The following is a 22,382-nucleotide window of genomic DNA, read 5'->3' on the forward strand; positions in this document are numbered from 1 at the left end:
ACCATTGCCGCTGTGCAAAGGATCTCTGTTGCTCCTCTCTACAGAGTGAAGACACCCTAAAGCTGGCCATACACTGCTGGCTCATCAGAGACCAGTCAAATTTTGATCAGTTTTTGCCATCCGTACTCAACAGAAGTCAATTGTTCAACTTCTAAAGAAAGGGACATAGGATCTGAATATGAAATGCAAATTTTCGGTGTGTAGTTTATGGGAATGGCCTCCTGCTTTCCCGTACCATGCTACAGATAGTGCAGCTTCAGTTTAAATGACACTAATGAGTCATAGGTAAAAAGAACACTCGTATATATCCATATGGCAACATGTACAAGCCAATGTTAATGGTTTTCTATACATGATAGGATCAGCTAACACAGGCACCTGCACTGTAACATTTGCTAGGGATTAAATAACTGTTTACCCAAGGTCACAAAGAGCTCACACTGGAGCACACACAGATTATTTGCTTCAAAGGCTGTGACGTTACCAACCGCTAACTTTAGTTCCATTACTTCCATTGCTATTATTATCCAGGATTGGGTGTTCATCTGTTTCTGCCCATGTTCTGATAACTATTTTATTCTAAACAGAAGTTTGACAATGACCTGTGCCAGGAAGGGTCAACCGGCTATTTCATTCCAAGGTGAATCTTGTGTACCTTCTGTCCTCATTGGTTGCCTGCTGAGATGCTGGCTAATTATGGTAATTAGGAGATTAATGGCCAAGTGATAAACATTCAGCTATATTTCCGCAAACCTTAATTGCCTCTGGTGAATATACCTTTGTGCAAAGACAGCATGGTCAGCAGTAAAGTCGTTTTACCGTGAAAGGTTATAACCTCCATTCTCGGCTAATGTAAGTATTAAAAGACTTCATCATGAGAAAAATTCTGAACGTCATAACGCCTGCTGCTGAATGCAGAGATCTAAACTACATACAAAGTCTTCATTCAGGCTGTGCTGCTCAATTGTCATCTGATCTGAAGAGCATTTCTTGTTTTTACTTCACTGGTGCTGCTCCAGATGTTAGAAGGGGTGCTGGCAGCGATATAATATGCAGAGAAAAAACCTTTGCAACAGCAATAGTAAAAAGAAGCATGTAGAGTTCTGTTTTTGGTCTCCTACTAATGTCAAGCCTGTCAAATATAGACACGTTGTTTGGTATCAGAATAAGAAATATACTTCTGTAAAGCTGAGCTCCAGGCAGATGTAGGAAAATGACATTTATAATTATGTGTCCCCTGCAATATAATTTTTACATATAGGCAGTCAGGGTACCTAAAGTCTCGTACACACGCAACGAATTTCCGCTGGTCATCCGTCTTTTGTCCAGAGTGGTGTCTGTTGGTTGGAATGTGCTCTAGACTGCACACGAATTTTCCCGTACGACAGAATTCTACTTCAGAAGTGATGTCATGTGTTGGATTGCTTTCTTTGTGTTCTTTCATCTCTGAGCATGCCTAGTCTTGCTCATAAGATTTTTCCCCATCAAAATCTGTACTAATGAGACAAAAATCGGACGTGTTTTGATGGTCGACAAAAATTATATAGCCTGCACACCAGGATTTTTTCGGCCGAAAAGTCGGAGTCGGTTGTCGGAAGCACCATACTAACAAGCCGAAAATCGGCAGATCAGTCGTCGGACGAAATTTCCTGTCTGAATTTCTTCTTGTGTGTACGGGGCTTAAATCTGCCTAGACCAGATCAATATAATTCCTTATACAGCCACATTTAGACTGGGAAAGGAAGGGTAAACACTATGAGCCAGGGCCAATAAAGCTTTATTACTGTAGTAGTGTCTGTGAACATGCTTACAGGAGGGAAAGAGATGGGTTTACTTCCATGGTGTGCCGTTACTCCTTTTTTTTTTTCAAGTACAGTCTTATATTGCTTAAAGTGGAACCTTAGTCAGAAAATAAAGTCTTGCTAGATCACTTCACGTTGGCCCCTTTTGCAGGTTTAGATATGTGAAGTAATTCAAAATAAGTGCCTATAATGTTTAAAATCCAGTAATTCACTGTCCCACCCTGCTTTGCACATGCTCAGTTGCTCTCTATGTTTAGGCACTGCCAAATTTTTAGAGGCTGATCTGCTGACAGCCTTAAAGCAGAATTAAACCTGTCTTTTACAGAGAGGGAACCTGCTTCTGTTTGATCTGTAACTGCCTTGGTGCTGCAAATGTGATCATTTATGACACCAGCCATTTGAGGGTTTGACAGATTGGTTGAGGACACAAGTTAGCAATCCCAGCAATCCAGGAATGTAACTGTTTTATGAAACCGTTAAATCGAAGGGTTTAGTTTTGCTTTATGATTTACTGCTGTTCAGGGGTTCTCAGCTTCAGCAAAATAGCAGCCTCCAGCAAGAAGAAACAGGAGCAATTTACAACACACACTAATTTTGATAGCAGAATTATTACTGTGGAATGTTTGTTCCTTGCTAAAGAACATTATTTTTTTATCAAGTTGTTATGGGTAAAGTTCCACTTTAAAGCGGAGTTCCAGCCTTTTCACTCACCTGTCCAACGGTCCAGCGATGCGGCCGCCCAAAGCCTCGATCTTCTTCCCTCTGGTCTCGGTGGCACCGGCATCACTGGTGTGGGCACCCGGCTGTGACAGTTTGCGGCTTCACAGCCGGGTACGCACTGCGCATGCGCGAGTTGCGCTGTGCGTCTTGATTGGCCGGCAATCTTCTGGGACCTCTGACCTGTCCCAGAAGATTGCAGGGGAGAGGGGGAGAGGAGAACTTCCGTTCAGGGCGCCGCGGCGCTCCGAGCGGAAGTGGGAGCGGGTACCTGTCAAACTAGGTACCCGCTCCCCCCCCCAAAAAAATGACATGCCAAATGTGGCATGTCAGGGGGTTATAACTACCTAAAACGGAAGCTCCACTTTTGGGTGGAACTCTGCTTTAACTACAATGTAGGTCCAAGCCCTGCTTGGCTTCACAGCAAGAATTTCTATAAAAAGAATGGCAACACTCCAACAAGTGCTCTAACGTATTTCACCTGCAATGGACTTTACAATTGAAGCGGAACTAAACCCATCAAGTTAACGGTTTCAAAAACAGTTACATTTCCAACATGCTGAGAATGCTAACTGTCACATTTGCTTGTGCTCCCAACTAAAGTGTCAAACCTTTAAACAGCTGGTGTCATAACAGATCACATGTGCAGCACCATGGCAGGTGCAGATCAGAGGCTAAGATGGCAGCGTTGGCTGAAAAGGATAGGAGAGTTTCGTTCCGCTTTAACGCCATCACGGGGCAAACACTGTAGGAGAGTGAGGTTGGGTGTGATTTGTACACCTTCCTGAATACATTTTTCACATGTTGAATTCCTCAGACTTATTCCTGTAGAAGATACTATGGTGGGAGCAAAAAAAAAACATTTTGTAAAATAAGCACCTGTTTTGTAGAAGGATAAGGGCAGCAGGGCTTTGCTGGTGGCAATACTTTTTTCTGTCTAGCAGGGCTGTCTTCATTTCAAGACTGAATGAAGAGAATTACCAATCTATTGGTGATAAAACTTTACATACATGTTTTAGCTTTATGTATAGTTTTCTGTGAGTACCATTTAACATATGGTATGTAAATATTACAAGGGGAGGGTCATTTCTTAACTTTTTCTAGTTTTGGTTTAAGCAAAGGTCTTCAAACGTGGCCCGCAGGCAAGGTAACGCCCTTTGCTTGCCTTTTTTTGGCCCTTGTATCTGGCACCATTGACTTAAAGAGGAAGTAAACCCTCCTCAGGAAGTTGTACCTATAGGTAAGCCTATGATAAGGCTTACCTATAGGTACTGTAAATATCTCCTAAACATGTACCGTTTAGGAGATATTTACCTTTAATGCAGCCAGTGACGTCACTGGCGCATGCGCTCTGAAGGAACGGCTGATCGTGCGCGTGCGCGGGAGTGACGTCACCGCGGCTCCGGCCAATCAGATGACCGGATGCCGCGATCCCGGAAGACGGGCGACATGTCATGTCGCCCGTCATACAGGTAAGAGAGCGGCACGGCGGGGGCTCGTTTTAAGGTAAGTATTTCATAATGAGCTAGTATGCGATGCATACTAGCTCATTATGTCTTTCTCTTGCAGGTTGTAAAAAAAAAAAAAAATGTTTAAACGAGTTTACAACCTCTTTAACTGATTCCTCCAACTGGCACCAACAACGGTGCAGTATTCCTTCAGTTGACACTAACAATAGGGCACTATTCCTCCAACTAATACCAATGATGGGGCACCATTCCTCCCTCTGACATTCCTTCTCCTATTGACCACAGGTGCTATGTATTTTTTTCACTCCCACTGACCACCAAGCCTGAGATATTTTCTACTCCCTGGCCACAGTCTAGCCCCCTAAATTCTGGAGAAAATAGAAAAGGAAAGGTTCATAAAATTTCATAATACATATGTATATATGTATATATATATATATATATATATATATATATATATATATATATATATATATACTGTATTTTCAGTATATATACAGTGCTTTGAAATTTTCCACATTTTGTCATGTTACAACCAAAAACATGAAAGTGTTTTATTGGGATTTTATGTGATAGACCAACACAACGTGGCACATAATTGTGAAGTGGAAGGAAAATGTTTAATGGCGTGCATTTGTATTCAGCCCCCCTGAGTCAATAGTTTGTAGAACCACATTTCACTGCAAATACAGTCTTTTTGGGTATGTCTCAACCAGCTTTGCACATCTAGAGAGTGAAATTTTGCCCATTCCAGTGAGGTATGTGGAATATGTAAGTAGGCGTGGCATAACCATGTATGTGTAACAAATATATCACGAGTCTATGCTGACTGCAGATTGCACTTAGCCCTAGTATGGCCTAACATTGATGGCAAAAGGAAAATGCTGTTTCCGTTGTATAATGAGACCACTCATTGTGTATAGCATGCAAGTTCATCTATTAGAATCAGTTCCTTGGTGAACGTGTATAGATTCAATGAGTGACATCTCACTCACATAATGACAGATGACAGGAGCATCACAATGAGATGTACACTGAGTGCAGAGAGTGAGGGGATTTACAGTAGGCCTGGACTTTGACTGAGCATATCTAACACGTAAATGTGCTTTGTTTTAAACCATTCCATTGTAGCTCAGGCTGTATGTTTAGGATAGTTGTCCTGCTGAAAGGTGAACCTCTGCCCCAATCTCAAGTCTTTTGCAGACTCTAACATGGTTTCCCTGTATTTGGCTCCATCTATCTTTCCATCAGCTCTAACCAGCTTGCCTGTCCCTGCTGAAGAAAAGCATCCCACAAGATGATGTTTCCACCACCATGTTTCACGGTGGGGATGGTGAGTTCATGGTAATGTGCAGTGTTAGTTTTATGCCACACAGCGTTTTGCTTTTAGGCCAAAAAGTTCAATTTTGGCCTCATCTGACCAGACCATCTTCTTCCACATGTTTACTGTGTCCCCCATGTGGCTTCTCGCAAACTGCAAATGGGACTTCTTTCAACAATGGCTTTCTTCTTGCCACTCTTCCATAAAGGCCAGATTTGTGGAGTGCACGACTAATAGTTGTCCAGTGGACAGATTCTCGCACTTGAGCTGTGGATCTCTGCAGCTCCTCCAGAGCTACCATGGCTGCTTCTCTGATCAATTCTGTTCTTGCCCAGCCTGTCAGTTTAGCTGGACGGCCATGTCTTGGTAGGTTTGCAGTTATGCCATATTCTTTCCATTTTCAGATGATGGATTGAACAGTTCTTCGTGGGATGTTCAAAGCTTGGGATTTTTTAAATAACCTAACCCTGCATTAAACTTCACCACAACTTTATCCCTGACCTGTCTGGTGTGTTTCTTTGGCCTTTATGATGCTGTTTGTTCCTTTGGCTCCTTTCACACACTCCGTCCGTTGGGCGGAGTCCGTTTTTCTCAGCGGGGGATCGAGCCGCCGATCCCCCGCTGAGCAGCAGGAGGACAGCTGTGTCTCCGCGCTGTGTGCGGAGACACAGCTGACCATTCCCCATGCATCTCTATGGGGGAAATCGGATGTCAACGGACCGTCAGTCCGTTCTCACCCGATCCCATCCCATCCGATCCGCTGGACGGATGGAAAATAGGGTTTCCATCCGTCCAGATTTGACGGATCGGATCAGGTCGGATGTCAGCGGACATGTCTCCGCTGACATCCGATGTCCCATAGGAATGCATGGGGGGACCGTTCAGATCCGCCAAAAAAACGGACAGGCGGATCTGAACGGTCCGCCTGTGTGAAAGGGGCCTTAAGGTTTTCTAACAAACCTCTGAGGGTTTCGCAGAACAGCTGTGTTTATACTGAGAATAAATTGCACACAGGTGGACTCTACTAATTAGGTGACTTCTGAAGGCAATCGGTTCCACTAGGCTTTAGTTAGGGATATCAGAGTAAAGGGGGCTGAATACAAATGCATGCCAAACTTTTCATACATTTATTTATGAAACATTTTGAAAACCATTTATCATTTTCCTCCCACTTCTAAATTATCTGCCACTTTATGTTGGTCTATCATATAAAATCCCAATGAAATAAATTTACGTTTTTGGTTGTAACATGGCAAAATGTGGAAAATTTCAAGGGATATGAATACTTTTTCAAGGCACTGTAGGTCCCTAACACTGCAAAACAGAAAAAGTTAGCGTTCTACTGCATTAAAGTTTGGTAGCCTATTTTATTGGCTTCATTTAGTATTCATTGTACTATGCTGGAATGTTATGTTGGTCACAGTATCACTAGTTTAACTTCCCCTGTTGTAAAGATCCAGTACCGCAATCCACTGAAAAACTTATTTTATTCTCTCATTACTGGAGCTTGGCAGCATGTCATTGGGGAATCCTTAGACACCATGAGAAGCAAGAGCCGCACTGAGAGAAGAATACTACATGGTATTAACAGGGCCTTAAAATAGAAATCCATTCAGTGAGCTACTAATGCTATTTAATAAAATATTGAGCAAGAGACAGAAAGTTCATTTCATGTACAGTATGTTAATTATGTGTAGCTCCATTCTTTATAGAGCATTAGTACAATGGCAGTAGAAATATACTTTCTAAATCCTGCGTTGTGTCATTTTCTCTCTGCTAATCACATAAAATGTCTATGGCAGTGAATACTTTGAATCCATTTGGTGCAGTCATGTTATGTCAAATGACTAGGGTAGTTCAGATCCCACCTGTTTAACCATATTACCTGGATCAGTACCCAACACCACCCTCCTTTACCGTTAATTGACAACACTAACCCAGCTTTGGGATTAAAAGGCCGGTACGGCCTTTTATTAAACAAAACCATAAATAACAGAAAAACAAAAAACAGTCAAACCAATCAAGATCAAACAATGGTGGCAGATCCTTGATAATACCATCTCAAACAACTTTGGAGTCCGTGGTACCATTAAGTTCGTTTTTGTCCCCGGCCGCCAAAACACCGCCTTGAGGACTATCCTAACTGACCACAGACCCCTACCACCTTACACTACCCAGTTGGTCTAGACTGAAACAGACCAACCTTAGGACTCCATACCTGAGCTGGGCCCCACCATTTTATCGTTCGACACCATGTTTTGGTCCTTCCTCAAGGACCCCAATGGCCAACGTTCGACCTCCTTAGCAAAACGACAGAAAACAGCATCACCAGGGTGGGTTGGAGGGATGTTTTTCCTATGATTTCCAGTCTGCAAGTGAAGCCCCTTCAATCCTCCACTCCAACTACTCTCTCTCCTGGTCCTCCCCATCACCTCGCTTGCTCGGCCAATAAGGTAATGGTCCTGACCGCTCATATCCCAACAACTAATTTAACCTACCACCCTGTCATGTATGCCCTATGCTTATCATTTCCTTCAAGCTCCGGCCATGTCTTTCTTTGCGACAACTTTTTTTGTTGAAATTGTTTTCTCCTTTTGTGAAAATTATTTATTAAAAATCTACTGAAGCATAAAATGTCTATGGCAAGTTTGAATCTGATTGGTGGTTGTGAGAAGATTCTTAGTACTATTTTCAGTTTTTTTTGTGTGTGCGAGAGAGCAAGAAAAAAGCTCCAGCATCACACTTGTATAAAGTACTCAAAACCCATACTTGAGTAAAAGTACAAGTGCTCAATCAAAAAGTGACTTGAGTAGAAGTGGAAGTGCTCTATCAAAAAGTGACTTGAGTAGAAGTACTAAAGTATTCAACATTTTTTGTTCTTAAGTATTGCAAGTAGTTTTTTTTTTTTTAATTTTGCTACTCAAGTACTGAAAGTAAAAGTACCAGTAGTTTTTAAAAAAAAATTGCTACTCAAGTACTGAAAGTAAAAGTACAAGTACTGTGTTATGTAGTTATTAAAGAAATAAGTCAAAAGTTTGAACATCATATTGTTTTTTATTATTTCAAATGATTAACCTAAAGGACAATCAGAATTCCTTTGGCTGTAACTTTTTGTAAACAAAACAGATAAAGTATGTCCCTCCCTTTCCCCTTTAAAGCATCCCTCCTTCTCTTCCCTGCATGTTTTTTTTTCTCCACCGCTTATTGGTGCGCAAAATCATATATAAACCAATGTGATATACAAAAGTATATTCCAATAATGAAATAAAGGAAGAGTTTATGAAATCAAAGTCAATAAAAAGTCCATATATATAATGCCATAATGCCATAATACCATATATATGTGACAAAACAAGATGAATATATTTTCAAAGGTGCAGGAATCAAACAGGTGCTATTCCAAATAATAGGTGCAGACTCCCACCACCTTGTGGATTTCCCCCTTACCCGGCGGATGAAGGTAAGTGCAAAATAATATCCAAATAGATCTTCCAGTGAAACAAAACTGCAAAACCTGTGCTCTCAACTTCCAGTGAAAAAAGCAAAATCAGCCTCTTACCAGAAAAAAGGTCTATGTATGCTTGTGACTCTCCTTGGTTGGGGGAGGTTCTCTTTCCCCTTAACAGCAGATTTGTAGACCATTTTATTTATACATACAGTAGTATTTATTTTCGTATGCGCTGATTTACACATGACATTATACACATTTTTTTGAACTTCATGAAACCTGCCATCTACTGTTCTGGCAGTGGTAATTTTTATAATTGTAACGAGTAACTATGCAGCACAAAAAAAATATCGGAGTAGAAGTATTGAAATCACCGAAAAAATGTAGTGAAGTAAAAGTGGAAGTAGGAGAAAAAAATTCTACTCCAGGAAAGTACAGATACCGCCTTTCTGTACTTAAGTACAGTAGTGAAGTAGTTCTACTTAATTACTATACATCTCTGTCCAGCATCATAAGCAAGGGAGTTTCTGGACTTCAAGATTACACATAAAAAGAAGTTGGATAGGCCGGCACAGAAATGCGTACGTGAACATCTAACTAATTTGAGTGTATTTCTACTTTAGTCATCTTACAGTTTTCACTGTTGTTTTTTCGAGTGTACATTTGAAAAATATGTTTAATTCTGCACAGTATTTATTTTACTTCTAACCATCCAAACCTAAATTAATAATACTTCTTGAAGCATGTGTTCTTTACATGAAAAGCATGTACCATTTTAAATAAATGCAATATTGTTCCAATGCAGGAATGGGTAATAGGAAAACATTCAGCAATTACGAAACGCTTCCATTGGCAGAGAGTGCTGTGACTTGAACTTCCAGCTAGTGTAGGTTGCATGCCCCCTGAACTAGTTCTTTGATTTAGGTACTGTTTCACTACATTTATCATAGCTTCCAGTAGGTTGCGAATACAAGCAGTAGGGTATATGTCATATTTGTAGTGTGTGCAATGTATTTGTAGTATGCTTAGTATGCATTTTCGAATGTGAGTATTTGAGACTGTGAGGCTTAGTAGAAATGAGATCATATAGTTGTCTCGCTTCATGTTACAACCATGGGCTATAAATTACAGGCTGTATAAACAGTAGTACAACCACGTCTTTGTTCTTGAAAGGGAGAAAATAAATACATGTGTAAACTTTTATCAGCTTGGACTCATGCACACATTGTAGTGTACTCCAGCAGCTCAGGAGTTTCTTTGCCAGGAAGAGCAGGGGATACTGGTAGGTTTTCTATATCAACAAGGCTTTCCCATATGAGATCCCAGCTGTGATCGCCTACCATAGCCATGACAGCATGAGAAGACGACTTTACTGCATCCTAGTTCAGAGACATAAAGTAGATCTGGTCACTGGAGTTCTAGTGACATAAAAGCCAATGCGTATTTTACGCTGAAAGCTTGCAAGCTGTTTGCGATTAAATATCTATCAATGATGCCATAAACACAAACTCATATCCATGATATATATTTATATAATTAGCAATAAAGGTCTGCGCACTACTATTATCTTTATTTGTAGGAAGGCTTAAACCCTTCCCATCACGCCTCCCCCCCCTTAATCCCCCACTTAACATTACAGTTTCCCCCCCATTTACAGTAGTATATTGAACCCTCACCCCCCCCCCCCGCAGTACTGTCCTCTGCCCCCTTCACATCAACCCCCCACACACACACAAAGCACTGCCCTACTTCACATCACCCCCACAGGACTGCCCCCCTCACATCACATAACCCCCCCACAGCACTGTCCCCTTCACATTATCCATCCTCTCTTCACATCACACCACCACAACACTGCCCCCCTCACATCACAAATACACCAACACACAAAGATGTGTGCTCTACTTTCACATCACCTGCCCCCTTCACAAGCCCCCCACTACACTGCCCCCCCAACACATCACCCACCCACCCTTTACATCAACTGCCCCTCTTCACATCACCTGCCCCCCTTCAAATCACCTGCCCCCCTTCACATACCCCCACAACACTGCCTCTCCACACATCTTCCACCCCCTTTACATCAACTGTCCCCCCTTACATCATCCCCCCCACTGCCTCTCCTTTACATCAACCCCCGCACTGCACTACCCCCTTTACTTACCCCCCATACTGCACTATCCCCTCACATCACAAACACCCCTCTTCACATCACTCCCTCACAGAATTGCCTCTCTTCACAGCCCCCCATAGCGCTACCCCTCTGTACATCAAATCCCCCATCACTGCTCCCCTTTACATCATCCCCCTTGCACAGCATTGCCTCCTACAGTGGTTTACTCTGTCCTCTTGACATCCAGCCTACCCCTTTACATCACACCCCCCCCTTCCCCCCAGTAGTATCCTCTGCCCCACTTCTCTCTCCTGTCTTAGATAGCACGGAGAGCGGGAGGCATGATAGGATTGCACCAAGTGCAGGAGACAGAGCTCAGCACTAGATGGATGGCACGAGCAGAAGCTGCAAGAGTTTTATTTTCAGAATAACCAGCAGCTGATTGGTAGAGCACAGGGTGGTCCTAGCAGCCATTCACTTGCAGGTTAATATGAAAAGTTAACCGCCGGCAGCTCCTGCTTCCACCGTACATCTTGTGCTGAGCTGTGCCTCCCACACTTGGTGCATTCCTATCCTGCCTCCTGCCCCTAGCGGCTGTCTTGAGAATGACAGCGGCAGAGGCTGGGAGATAGAAGCAGCTTCTAAATGGCACGACTGGGTCCAGATGGGATATCCGCTCGGTCGATATTTAGTAAAGCCTGATCTATACCATTAAGCAATAGACATGTGCAGTTCATTTCCTTTCGAATTGAAATTCAACAGTACAACAGTAAAACAGTAACGAATTTCAGCTAATTCGTAGTAAACAGTAACAAAATAAACAAAATTCATTTTTTTCATTCAGATGTTTGAAGCATCCGAAATAAACAAATGATTCTGATTAATTTGATAAAAGCTAGCTCCCAGTTTTCAAGTCCTTAACAACCTTGACTCATCTGCTGTCAGCAGGATTTCCTGCGGCTCTGCCCGGGTCTTCCACCCCACCGGGAGTCCCGAGCAACCAACCGCCACCTCCACCAGCTGGTTGGAGTTCCGAACGAAGCCGGATTTGGCTTCGATCGGGTCTCCGATGATGTAACCCGGATGTGGCGTTCATTGGATGTGGGTTTCCCTGCATCCAATTCGCATGTCAGGAGACACTGACTGGCTCTCAATGGAGCTGGTTTACACAGCTTCGGGACGGCTGCAGAACGTACTGCAGAAGAGTTCTTTGCATCTTCTTGTCCTTTTCAGGTCCGAATCCAGCCAAAAACTTGGGCCTGATTGGTCCCTGAAGCAGAACAGGGACACACCAGATCCCTGCTGTGAGCCGCGACGCACAGCAGTGTGAACCCAGCCTTAGATGTGTCTCAGAGGAGTTTAAAGACTGCTGTATGGTGTCAAACAATGTTTTTGTCTACATTTCCTAGAAAGCCTTTTTGTCCCCCACTTATTTAAACTCAGTTGGAGATGAGCCATGATGCACAGTTCTCCGAATACACAGCCTTTGTTGATAGAAAAAATACTATATGTATAATGTATAAGCAAAATCCAAAGCCCAATATCTAAAACTGAAGAGCCCATACATTTTATGGACCTGCTTCCAGATATTCAAAGTATTTAAAAAAGGTTAAAAAGGTTAAAAAAAAAAACAACCTGCAAAGATCAATAAAAAGTATTTTGGTACTCAAAGCACTTTATTTCTCTGTGGTTGTTTAGTAAAAAGTGTAGTAACTAGTAAAGTGGAGATGTGCCTAATAACCAGTTTCTACATTATGAACAAAAGATGTAGATGAAGAAATACTCCATATCATAAAAGGCATGAACATTATTCCATTTTAGTTCCTGCAGCATACATTAGGATACATTATTAAATAGTACCTATCCCGCTTAATAAAACATCACATTTGCAAGAAGCCCATGAAAAAGCAGTATATGCTGCATAAAACATGAATCCTTAAGCAATGAATTAACAAGCCATCTTTATGAGCCTTACCGGTGCACGGTTAGGCTGAATGAATAGAACTCTATGCAGGCTTTGAATAAGTCATAGTTTGCAGGAAGCGTTCTCTAGGTTAGTGTGAAGCTTATAGTGTTGGCTGTGTAATGTCGGGGTGATCATTAGAACACTGCTTGTTTCATGCTTGTATCTCTTTCCTGTAATGACAAACGTGAAATTTGCTAGCTTTTTCAAAAGCTTAACAGACTTGACCTTAAGACATAGGTATTTCCTTGTATACGTTAATTAACAAGACAAATACTTCTTGGAAATCAAAGGGTTTCTGGAAAAAATAAAATAAATACACCGATTAGCATGATGATCCTGTTTTACTGGGCTAATTTCATTATTATTAATATATAATTATAGTTATAAAAATAATAAATAGCAAAGTTTTATATAGCAGTACCACAACTTCATAAAAGGTATATTACTGTACTTTATACACACTTAATATATACCCATATGAAAAAGGAATAATCCTATAGAAATATACTATATGTTAAAGAAGATCATTTTTTAAAATATTACCCACTTGACCTACGGAAGATTTACCCCCTTTCGTGACCAGGCCATTTTTTTGCGATACGGCACTGCGTTATTTTAACAGACAATTGTGCAACCTTGCGACATTGTACCCAAATGAAATGTATGTCCTTTTTTCTCCACAAATAGAGCTTTCTATTGGTGGTATTTGATCATCTCTGTTTTTTATTTTTTTACGCTATGAACGTAAAAAATGGCTGATAATTAAAAAAAAAAAAAAAACAGTATTTCTAACTTTCTGCTTTCACACACATCCAATAAAAAATTAGAAAAATCTAATTTCTTCATCAATTTAGGCCAATATGTAGTCTGCTATATATTTTCGGTAAAAAAATCCAAATAAGTGTTTATTGATTGGTTTGCGCAAAAGTTATAGCATTTACAAACTATGGGATATTTTTATTAATTTTTAATAGTAATGGCGGCGATCATATAGCAGGACTGCAATATTGCAGCAGACATTCTGAAACTGACACTTTTTGGGAACCAGTGACAATAATGCAGTGATCAGTGTTTAAAACATTACACTGTCACTGTACTAATGATAATGGCTGGGAAGGGGTTAACTTTAGGAACGATCAAAGGGTTAACTATGTGCCTAACCAGTGTTTATGTAAACTGTGTGAGGTGCTTTTACTAGGGGAAGAAATTTAATTTTTTCCCTGCTTTGCGGGGACATTAACTCCATTCCTTCCCCCCTATTGAACGGCGATCTGCCTTCTAAAGAACACAGATCAGATGGTATTTCTCAGCTCCAGATGGCAAGGGAGTTGGAGTTACTACTTGCTAGTACTGGGTTGGACCCCCTTTTGCCTTCAGAATTGACCTAATTCATTGTGGAATAGATTCAACAAGGTGTTGGAAAAATTCCTCAGAGATTTTGGTCCATATTGATTTGATAGCATCACGCAGTTGCTGCAGATTTGTCGGCTGCACATCCATGATGCAAATCTTTTGTTCCACCACATCCCAAAGGTGCTCTATTGGATCAAGATCTGGTGACTGTGGAGGCCATTGGAGTACAGTAAACTCATTGTCATGTTCAAGAAACCAGTTTGAGATGATCTGAAAGAGATGTCACATACTGCACAGCCCAGAGCAGAGAGAGAACTGAGTGTAATCTGACACCTGAGTGTAGGGAAATGAACACACCCCCCTCTACACAGCCCCTCTACACCACCTCACAGGGAAACATGCATCTGAGGCTGTTATTCACTTGCTTTGTGCTGGTGGGGGTGGGGCCAACTTCGGGATTGCCTGGTGTCAGGGAAACTGTCATAAGTGACTCATGTAGATCAGTGGTCCTCAACTCCGATCCTCGGGGCCCACTAACAGGCCAGGTTTGCAAGATAACTAAATTACATCACAGGTGATTTCATTTGCTGCTCAGTGATTGCAGTATTCTAGTCTGCATCTCCCCAAGGTAATACTTAAAATCTGGCCTGTTAGTGTGCCCCGAGGACTGGAGTTGAGGACCACTGATGTAGATAGCAAAGAGAGAAGAGAACAGCCAGGATCCACACTATGTGCTATAGACTGAAGCAATTACATACCATATGAGGATATGCCTTCTTCATTTTTTTATTTCTGAGGTTTCCACTTTGTAGCTGAACTCCAGGCAAACAACTGAATACAGATAAAATAAATATAAAAGGGCCAAAAGACTTGTGTTTATGTCAATCCAGTTCAGAGTTACACAGCCATGCCAGAGAGCACAGTCAAGTGGATGGCACTACTTAGGCCTCATGCACACTGGACGTTTTTACAGCTGCTGTTAGCAGCGTCAGACGTTTTTTTTTGCAGCTGCAGAACGCCCATCCATGTTATTCTATGGCCTCATGCACACATAGAGCTTTTAGGAGCTCCAAGTGGCATAGGCGTTTTATAGCTCCAAAAAAACCCCAGGAACTGTGGGTTCAGGAGCTCCAGCGTCAAGCTGCAAAAAACGTCTGACGCTGCTAAAGGCTCCATAAGGCTCCATAACGTTGCTTAACGTGCGTTAAGCCACGTTATACGTTTTTTTTCTTCCATTCAAAATCAATGGCTCCCTATGGGAGCCTATTGATTTGAATGGAAGTCACACCGCAGGTCGGATCAGGGTGATCCGACTTGCGGTGCGACCTGCACTGTGAGAATCTTGAGGGGGAACTCCACGCCAAAATGGGGAAAAAAACGGCGTGGGGTTCCCCCCCAGGTTCCAAACCAGGCCCTTTGGGTCTGGTATGGAATTTGAGGGTAGCCCCGCGCCGAAAAAACGGCGTGGGGTCCCCCCCAAAATCCATACCAGACCCTTATCCGAGCATGCAGTCCGGCATGCCAGGAAAGGGGAGGGGACGAGCGAGCAGCCCCACCCCCCCTGGATCATACCAGGCCACACGCCCTCAACATGGGGGGGGTGTGGGTGCTTTGGGGCAGGGGGGGCTCTGCACCCCGCACCTCAAAGCACCTTGCCCCCATGTTGATGAGGACAAGGGCCTCATCCCCACAACCCTGGCCGGTGGTTGTGGGGGTCTGCGGGCAGGGGGCTCATCGGAATCTGGAAGCCCCCTTTAACAAGGGGGCCCCCCCAGATCCCGGACCCCCTCCCTATGTGAATGGGTATGGGGTACACTGTACCCCTACCCATTCACCCCATAAAATGCAGTGTATGGAAATAACGACAGGAGACGTTTTGGAAAATTGATTAAAAATCTTCATCCGGCTCTTGTCCTCTCCGGGGGTCTTCTGCTGTCTTCTCCTCTCCGAGGGTCTTCTGCTCTTTTGCTGTCCGCCCTTCTTGTCTTCTCCTCTCCGGGGGTCTTCTGCTGTCTTCTCCTCTCCGGGGGTCTTCTGCTCTTTTGCTGTCCGCCCTTCTTGTCTTCTCCTCTCCGGGGGTCTTCTGCTGTCTTCTCCTCTCCGGGGGTCTTCTGCTCTTTTGCTGTCCGCCCTTCTTGTCTTCTCCTCTCCGGGGGGTCTTCTGCTGTCCGCCCTTCTGCTGTCCAATCTTCTTGTCTTCTCCTCTCCGGTCTTCTGCTCTTTTGCTGTCGGCTGTCGGCTGCCCTTCTTCCTCCGGTCCTCCTCCGACGACGTCTCCAGCGATTATGCCGGCCTCTGGCTTCTGCAGCTTATTATATAGCCATTAGGGGCGTGGCCGCCAGATGACGTCATCGGGAGACCACGCCCCCTTGTGTCACAGATGACGTCATCTGTGACACAAGGGGGCGTGGTCTCCCGATGACGTCATCTGGCGGCCACGCCCCTAATGGCTATATAATAAGCTGCAGAAGCCAGAGGCCGGCATAATCGCTGGAGACGTCGTCGGAGGAGGACCGGAGGAAGAAGGGCAGCCGACAGCCGACAGCAAAAGAGCAGAAGACCGGAGAGGAGAAGACAAGAAGATTGGACAGCAGAAGGGCGGACAGCAGAAGACCCCCGGAGAGGAGAAGACAAGAAGGGCGGACAGCAAAAGAGCAGAAGACCCCCGGAGAGGAGAAGACAGCAGAAGACCCCCGGAGAGGAGAAGACAAGAAGGGCGGACAGCAAAAGAGCAGAAGACCCCCGGAGAGGAGAAGACAGCAGAAGACCCCCGGAGAGGAGAAGACAAGAAGGGCGGACAGCAAAAGAGCAGAAGACCCCCGGAGAGGAGAAGACAGCAGAAGACCCCCGGAGAGGAGAAGACAAGAAGGGCGGACAGCAAAAGAGCAGAAGACCCTCGGAGAGGAGAAGACAGCAGAAGACCCCCGGAGAGGACAAGAGCCGGATGAAGATTTTTAATCAATTTTCCAAAACGTCTCCTGTCGTTATTTCCATACACTGCATTTTATGGGGTGAATGGGTAGGGGTACAGTGTACCCCATACCCATTCACATAGGGAGGGGGTCCGGGATCTGGGGGGGCCCCCTTGTTAAAGGGGGCTTCCAGATTCCAATGAGCCCCCTGCCCGCAGACCCCCACAACCACCGGCCAGGGTTGTGGGGATGAGGCCCTTGTCCTCATCAACATGGGGGCAAGGTGCTTTGAGGTGCGGGGTGCAGAGCCCCCCCTGCCCCAAAGCACCCACACCCCCCCCATGTTGAGGGCATGTGGCCTGGTATGATCCAGGGGGGGTGGGGCCGCTCGCTCGTCCCCTCCCCTTTCCTGGCATGCCGGACTGCATGCTCGGATAAGGGTCTGGTATGGATTTTGGGGGGGACCCCACGCCGTTTTTTCGGCGCGGGGCTACCCTCAAATTCCATACCAGACCCGAAGGGCCTGGGGGGGAACCCCACGCCTTTTTTTTCCCCATTTTGGCGTGGAGTTCCCCCTCAAGATTCTCACAGTGCAGGTCGCACCGCAAGTCGGATCACCCTGATCCGACCTGCGGTGTGACTTCCATTCAAATCAATAGGCTCCCATAGGGAACCATTGATTTTGAATGGAGGCAGAAAAAACGCTGCTAACAGCTACTGTGGCCAAACGTGCAATAACGCTAGTAGAAAAAGCTACTGAAAGCACGTTTTTACACCTGCTGTTTCCCGGCGTTATGTAAACAGCTTTGGAGCACGTTTTTATGACGCCCTGTGTGCATGGAGCCTTATAGTTGTAAACTGTGGAAGGACGGTGTCCTCTCACCACCCCGTCCTGGTGATTGGACAGTGAAGTATTAGACTGACGACATAATCTAAACAAAAATGGTGACCACCCCAATTTATGACTAGCCTCTGGAGCAAGTTGCACATGTAAGTATACAGAAGACTTAAAAACCTTGCTTGGTATTTCCTTCTGTGTTCCTGCTGTGGAGACTCACCCACTACATAAGACCTGGTGACCACAGCACCAGGACAGAAAGTGATATAAAATCCACAATTTTATGGTTATCACCAGGACACGAATAAAGTGGAAAATCTTAAGTGAGCACACATACTTAAGTAATAGCTGTACAAAAGGAGATTTATCAATACTTTTTTGAAATTTCCTAACAATTCCTGGTGTGTCTCTGAGACAGGAAGTAAACATAAATTTGCACAATGGAAAACAGACTGCAAAAAAAAAGAAAAGAAAAACATGACATTGGTTGTAACAATTCAATATTGCAGTATATCTTCTATACCAGTGGTCTCTAAACTGTAGCCTGAGGGCAGGTTGCAGCCCTTTGCTTGCCTTTATCCGGTCCTTGTGGCACTATTCCTATCTCTGATATGAGCCATTATTCCTCCAACTGACACCAACAATGGGGCAAAACATCTACCACTGACACCAAAAATGGGGAACTATTCCTCCCCTTGTTATCAAAGATGGGACACTGTTTACTCCCACTGACGCCAGGACAATTTCTACCCTCACTTGCCATAGTCTGGCCCCCTGAAGTCTGAAGGATAGTAAACTGGCCCTTTGTTTAGAAAGATTGGTGACCCCTGTCCTAGACTGACAACTCTCACTCACTCTACTGTATCTATGGAGGAGCAGTGTTTTCACCTTAGGACAGGAAGTGTGTTGGGACTACAGACCACCTTTCCTTTTCCTCAACTTCATATCAAAGGGGGGAGGTGTTCTGTTGTTCGCAAAATTGAAATGGACAAGGATGATATGACTCCTTAATATAACCCTGTAAAGTGAGCAGAAAATTTTGAACGTGAACTGGAGGGACTATTGTTGGGAAAGTGTCAGGAAGAGAATTCCAGCCAGCTAGGGAAACGGTTGTAAATTTGCAGGGCTGCTAGATGTTGGCAAACCATCTGGGAGATGGGAGCGGAGGGTTACCAAGGACCTGAGAGGGAAGCAATGTGATAGGCAGAAGTGAGGGGAACTGTTGGCAGGACACTTCAGGGAGGAAACTTTAAGGCCCCTCCATACACCTAGGATCCCTGGGCAGTTCCTAGAGGTGTCTGTGTGTTATGACAGCCCTAACTCTCAGTCCAGACACATTCACCTGTTTTCCCAGAGCGCCCTGCAGGACAGGAAAGCATTGGGGTGCCCAGGCACATGCAGTGGGTATCATATGTGGCCCAGACAGGGAAGCGGATCGGTGTGGTGTGGAAGTACAGGAACAATGTCCTGTGTGTCGCTCCGTCCGGCATTCAGCTGCTGGATGGAGAGACACACAGGACATCATTCCTGTAGCTCCACACCACACCGATCTGCTTCCCTATCTGGGCCCCTCTGTGTGCCCGGGCCCCCTATAGGAGTATCGGTGCCCCCCCCCCATCAGCTGCCCTGCACATACTTGATTTGAATGGGGGAATCCTCCCCACTATATAATAGTATTCTGACAGCGGACGGACTCCCCTAATGTAAGAATATACAGATCAACGCTTCTATCTGTAACCTGCAGCACTGATTGATCAAAAAAATACCAACAGGGCGGTTGAACAGACAGACAGGCGAACAGACACATTCATCTATAGTGACCATACTTGGATCAAAATTTATCCGGTCCCTGCTCAACAAGCAGAATTTCAAGCTATGTATGACCAGCTTAAAGTGGATGTAAACCCTCACTTATATCCAGTGAAGTGAACCGCCTCAGATAATACAAACCTCGCTACATACGTTTTATTTGTATATCTACTGTCTTCAGCTTCTTACAAAGTTTAGAAAGTGAACATTGTGTTAGAATTTTTTCTTCCTGTTCCAGCACTGGGTTTGGAGTCTTGGCATACAATGTGTGACAGCTGATTGGAGGAAAGGCACACACCTCCCACTCCACATAGGCAGAGGAAGGAAGAAACATGCAGAGCTGTTCTGTGAATAGACCAGTTCTCTACTAAGCTATCTCTTTGCACCCACCCTGACACAAATTTCCAGCTGCTTTTATCTCCTGTTTCGAAGAACTTGTCAGAAGTTATCATGCTGATAACACAGAGGAAGGGAGCAGTAGAAAGACATGGGACATAGGGCTTTGGAGATTGATAAGTAAACACTACAGATTTATGTGCCCAGGTCAAATTTCATGAATGGGGTTTACATCCACTTTAAAGTTCATTGTTAGGGTTTACATATACTTTAGGAAATCTCCGCTAACGTGCTGGATGGAAAGGCTCACTCTGAGTTGCATTGCCTTTCGCATGAGCATAGAGTGTGTATCTTCATTGTCAGCAGCAACACATCAGTTTATTGTTGAACACTGGCTCTGACTTACAGAGTAAATGTGATATGCTGATGACAGAAGCATGGAAACTTGATTCATGTGGATTTATAAAGACAGGCATACATTTGACGTTTGGTGTACATACATTTTTAGGGTGTTTGAAGTGCTTTTCGACTTTGAGATTGTTTTTGAGTCCTTTTTTATTAGCAACTCAGGATTATTGATCTCTGTTTTAAAATGTAATCTGTACATGTAAGGGTATTGTGGAGAATAAAGATGTTTTGCTGTCATGCAGAGGAATTTCAGAATATCTAATACACCAACTATTTATAAAATACAACTAAATTCAAGTATTTATTCTTAAAGCAGATCTTCAGGGCATCTGAGCACCACAAACCAAAAACGCTATTTAATACATTTTTTATTTTTCAAAGCAAACTCCCCTATCCATCCATGCCTCCATGCTTTATTTTGCTGAGAAATCGCTTCACCCCCTAGCTTTCCTGGCTGTGGCCATCTTAAAGTAAAGGCAAATGATTCATGTAGCATCCTCTCCTCCCCCTCCTGAAGACCCTGGGATGCATGACATCATTTGCCAGGAAACCAGGAAGTAACTGAAGAAATGTAAAAAAAAAAAAAAGTATATAACAAGTAAATATAATATACTTTTCTATCTATTTACTAATGCTAGCAGCATGGGGAGTAAAAATAATCAATGTTGATTGGGAGAGTGAAGGTCCACTTTAACTCCGAAAAGTGCCTTCTATTTCTCTCAGCCTTCTTGAAATTCCTTTTTTTGTGATCTGACTTCCTGTTAGAGGGTGGTTATGTTAATTTACCATTTTCTCGCATATAGGAATGTAGCCACTCTCTTGCTCGCTCCCAAGATGGAATATGGCCTATGGGAATTGCAGTGTGCTCTGCTTGTTACAAACAAATGGAAGCACGAGGGAAAGGAGAGGTTAGGTAGCTCATGGAGGACATTGTAAAAACACAATATGAAACAATTTTGTAAAAAATAGATTACGGGGACATTATCAGTGAATGTGTATAGATTATAATTGGAGAATAAAGATATTGCTTAATGTCACTTTAAGCTGGCCCTACACCAATAGACTTTCACTGGCTGACCATTAGATGTATGATGCAACATGGTGCAGGAGTCCAAACAATAGAGTTGTGTATGAAGAACCCTTGTGTGTTCATATACCTCTGTTTATCGGTGCCACCTATGTATTTCTGACCTGTCTTGAACAGCTCCCTATCTGGATACTACAGGCACATCCACATTGGGTGGTCTCAGTGTATGCTGAACTGACTCCCGCATGGTTTGGAGCTCCCAACCACCCTGCCTACTCCACACTCGGGTGGTAATATGTTTTTTTTATGGATGTAATGGCAGTTGAACAATTTTGAGGTTTTTCTTGGCATGACGTTCTGTGCCACAGTTTGGAGACACTTTACTATATCCACACTTCCTGCAGAACTACCCCTGAGGAAGGAACCAAGTGACTTTGAAACGTGTCAGCAATGCCTATGCAACCTCTGCATGTAGATACAAATATTGATATTGTGTGATTTTGCATTGTGCAATTGTGTACCCCTTCTTTTTACTGCGTACCATTTTTTATATATTTTCTACCTTTTTGTACGTTATTCTTTAACCGCTTCTGGACCCCCTGCACATATACTGCGGCAGGTTGGCCCTTTAGCACAAAATCACGTACCTGTACGTCTTTTTTGTTTCTGGGTCTGGGGGCGCATTTGCGTGCCGCTGGCGGCCCGCTCCTGCTGTGATTGGACACAGCGGGAGCCAATCAGTGGGTCCGGAGGACCCGATGTTTCCTGACACCCAGAGATCGTTCCCAAGAGAGGCAGAACAAATGGTGGTCTGCCTATGTAAACAAGGCAGATCACCATTCATTCAGAGGAGAAGATGGAGA

This window comes from Pelophylax lessonae (genome assembly GCF_965119305.1).
Source record: "Pelophylax lessonae genome assembly, chromosome: 1".
Taxonomy (NCBI): Eukaryota; Metazoa; Chordata; class Amphibia; order Anura; family Ranidae; genus Pelophylax; species Pelophylax lessonae.